Raw genomic sequence first — 4,116 nt, forward strand, 5'->3', positions numbered from 1 at the left:
TTCATTGCCAAAATAGATACATTATCAGAAGATTTTTTCATTACCAAATTTGCTCGCATTTGGTTATGAAAAATACCAAATGGCAAACCTGCAAAAAAAGAAAAAGAAAAGAGAGAGAGAGAGAGAAAAAAAAAACGAAAATGGAATTAGAAAAAAAAAAAATCTTTTGTACATGACATAATATATCTTCTTACAAGACAAAGTTGTTGTACCGACATTCATGATCTTCTAAAAAGTAACATGAATCCCATTTCTCCTGAAACATAATTATGCAGCAATCTACCATCAATACCACCAAAGAACAAGTACATACCGTAACACTACTAAAGAAAGAAACAAAAAAAAGAAGAAGAAAAAACCCTTCAATCACCGATTCTTTTCCCGGGCAAAGTATTATTGAATGGTTGCGAAGAAAACCCGGCAAAGCTTCCAATATTTTTCCCGCCAATTAGGTACCTTCAGCCAATCGACGGCGCTTGTCACTCGTCCTTAGAGTGCTTCGCTTCGTCATAAAGAGAAGGAGGAGGAGAAGGGGGAGGGGAGGAGGAGGGGGAGGAGGAGGAGGAGAGGGAGGAGGAGGAGGAGGGGGAGGAGGGAGGAGGAGGGGGAGAGGAGGAGGAGGGGGAGAGGAGGAGGAGGGGAGAGGAGGAGGAGGGGAGAGGAGGAGGAGGAGGGGGAGGGGAAGGGAAGGGAGGAGGAGGGAAGGAGGGAGAGGGGGAGGGAGAGGAGGAGAGAAGGGAAGGGAAGGAGAGGAGGAAAGGGAAGGAGGAAGAGAGAGAGAGAGAGGAGAGAGAGAGAGAGAGAGAGAGAGAGAGAGGAGAGAGAAGAGAGAGAGAGAGAGAGAGAGAGAGAGAGAGAGAGAGAGAGAAGAGAGAGAGAGAGAGAGAGACAGAGGAGAGAGAGGAAAGAAGAAGAGAGAGAGGAGAGAGAGAGAGAGAGAGAGAGAGAGAGAGAGAGAGAGAGAGAGAGAGAGAGAGAGAGAGAGAGAGAGAGAGAGAGAGAGAACCTTTTCGAACCTGCTTCTTCAGATTCTTTGGCCTCATATTCAGCTCGGCCATCTGACAAACGCACAAATAAACATAAAAATTCAAGTCATCTTTCACAGGATTTGTTCAAAACACGTACAAATTGTGTGTACTTTTTAGAACATAAAAACGAGATCAAAAGAGAGAGAAAAAAAGGCTGAACATCTGAACACTTTTTTGGGTTTAATTAGTGCTACAGAAATGTACAAAAGAGAGGGGAATGTCAGGTAATTTACAGTTTCTGAAAAATACTATACCCACCATGGCACATTTTTGACATACACAGGGCATAAAAAGTTATTTTTTTTCGTGACAAGTTCAGGTATATGTGTGATACTTCGTTTAGATCTGAAAATACTGTAGTCATGGGTATAAAAGAAGAAGAAGAAGAAGAAGAAGAAGATGAAGAAGAAGAAGATGAAGAAGAAGAAGAAGATGAAGAAGAAGATGAAAAAGAAGAAGGAGAAGAAGAAGAAGAAGAAGGAGAAGAAGAAGAAGATGAAGAAGAAGAAGAAGATGAAGAAGAAGATGATGAAGAAGAAGATGGGAGATTCGTTGCTAATGGTAGCGAAACTTCCATGTTCTTCAGAGATTCATATATATATATATATATATATATATATATATATATATATATATATATATATATATATATATATATATATATATATATATATATATGGAATCCGTGTGGACCCCGGGGTAGAATAGGTCCAACGTACCCTCTGCGTGTCGTAAGAGGCGACTAAAAGAGGTTGGCGGCAGGAAGGGCATCCGGCCGTAAAAACCCCTGCCAAGCCAATACATGATGCGGAGAATCAGGAATGCAGACAGAGCTAGGGCGTACCCCGCAGGCGACGCGTCGGATGACCGCCGTGATCCGGCGACAAATGGGCAACGGCTACTGTATCAAGAGCGGATACGGCTAAAGAAGCAAGCTCAGAGGAAGAAGAGATCTCGGGCTTGACCATGGGGCTCTTGGCGCTGCATGGCCTCGTCCTGCGCTTTGGCGGACACGGGTAGTTCGACATATCGCTGCCGGAGGTCCACTCCGAATGAGCGTAGGCCTTGAAAGAAAGCTCCCGAGAGAGCGCAGAGCTGCGGCCTCGCGAGCAAGATTCGGACAGCACTTCGAGCCAAGGAGGCGTCCCCGAGGCCCCTCGCGCGCAAGTCCTCGAGGAAAAGTGGCAAGACGGGCGCCTTTAGAGCGAGCAGGACAACTCTCCGAGGCGAGGCGACGCCGCCGAGGCCCCCCGGCCGTGAGGACGCAGCCAAGGTGCCCCCACGCAGCAGAGCCTCCGGATCCGAGAGGACGGCGGCCCGCGACCGCGTCGCCGCAGCTTCATCAGGATTGGCCTTTCTGGTTCGACTGAGTTCGATCAACTTTGACGTGGCTTGCATTGCATGTCTGTATACGCGATTTTTTCCGCACCGGCGACCCCAGTTGAACTGGGACAAAAGCCTGTAGAAGAAGAAGAAGATATATATATATATGGAATAAAATAAGTATGTTAAAACTGTTATCCATATCCCTCCAAATTAGACACTGATAAGACATCAGAGAATTATCAGACCAATTAAAAGAAAACCCGTACAATTTACATATGTCCGTTCTTCAGTTTCATCATATGTTGTGTCTTTTCCTCTGCCTCCCTTATCACTTACTCTTTCTCTGTCTCTATCTTTCCTTTTTGGTCTTCCTTACATACATTATTTGTATTGCTATTCATATATTTTTTGTTGTTGTTATTCAATCATTTCCCTTCACATTTCCCTCTATCCGTGTCCATTCTTCCATTCTGCATTTCCGCTATAGAATTCGACGCCTCCCATGAAATCCTAGAACACTGAATTCTTAATCTATTTTTCTTGTTTTCCTCTTCTTCGCAACAAGAAAGGGAAACAAACAAACAAACACAATAGAGAGAGAGAGAGAGAGAGAGAAGAAGAAAAAAAAAATATACACACCTTCTCGGACTTTCTTCAATTATTCTTCACCTCATCTCTACGCCCCCCCCCCTCCCCCCTCAACATCCCTCGTCTCACACACACCAACAAACATTAAACATTCACGCGTATCCTATTGAGAATACCCAAAAGCGAACGTGCCCGGCTGAGCGTACCCTCCCTTGGCACAGCTGTCCAAAGGCGAGGCGAAAGGCAGATGATACCCAATAATACGTGGCAGGAATGAGCCAATGCTTTGAGCGCCTTCGTTGTAATGTTTGTGCTTCGTGCGAATTATTGATATTCGAGGGTAGGTATTAATGCCTCAGGGAGATGGACGTCAAGTACAGATGTTCATCTCAGGTACAAAGAAAAAAGAAGAGGGAGAGGGAGAGGGAGAGAGGGAGAGAGAGAGAGAGAGAGAGAGGAGAGAGAGAGAGAGAGAGAGAGAGAGAGAGAGAGAGAGAGAGAGAGAGAGAGAGAGAGAGAGAGAGAGAGAGAGAGAGAGAGAGTGTGTGTGTGTGTGTGTGTGTGTGGGTGTGTGTGGAGAGAGAGAGAGAGAGAGAGAGAGAGAAGATGAGAGGAGAGAGAGAGAGAGAGAGAGAGAGAGAGTGAGAGGATGGAGGAGAGAGAGAGAGAAGAAGAGGAGAGGAGGAAGAGAAGAGAGAGAGAAGGAGAGGAGAGGAGAGAGATGAGAAAGGAGAGAGAAGAAGAGAGAGAGATGAGTAGAGAGAGAGAGAGAGAGAGAGAGAGAAAGGGAGAGGAGAGAAGGAGAGGAAGAGAAGAGAAGGAAAAAGAGGAAGAGGGAGAGCGGGAGGGAGAAGAAGGAGAGGGAGAGGGATAGGGATAGGGAGAGGGAGAGAAAGAGGAGGAAAAAAAGAAAAAGAAAGTTAAAATAACAATGAAAATGAATGAATACAATAATAAAAATATAAAGAAAAAGAAAGAAAAGGAAAGAAAAAACGGAAAAGGAAAAAGAAAAGGAAAAGAAAATTGAACAGAAAAAGACAAAGAAGAAGAAATAAATAAATAAGATAAAAAAAGGAAAAACAAGAAGAAAAAAAGTAAAAAAAAAAAGAAAAAAGAAAAGAAAAAAAGAAAAGAGAGAGAGAGAGAGAGAGAGAGAGAGAGAGAGAGAGAGAGA

This window comes from Penaeus monodon, chromosome 37 (assembly GCF_015228065.2).
Source record: "Penaeus monodon isolate SGIC_2016 chromosome 37, NSTDA_Pmon_1, whole genome shotgun sequence".
Classification (NCBI taxonomy): domain Eukaryota; kingdom Metazoa; phylum Arthropoda; class Malacostraca; order Decapoda; family Penaeidae; genus Penaeus; species Penaeus monodon.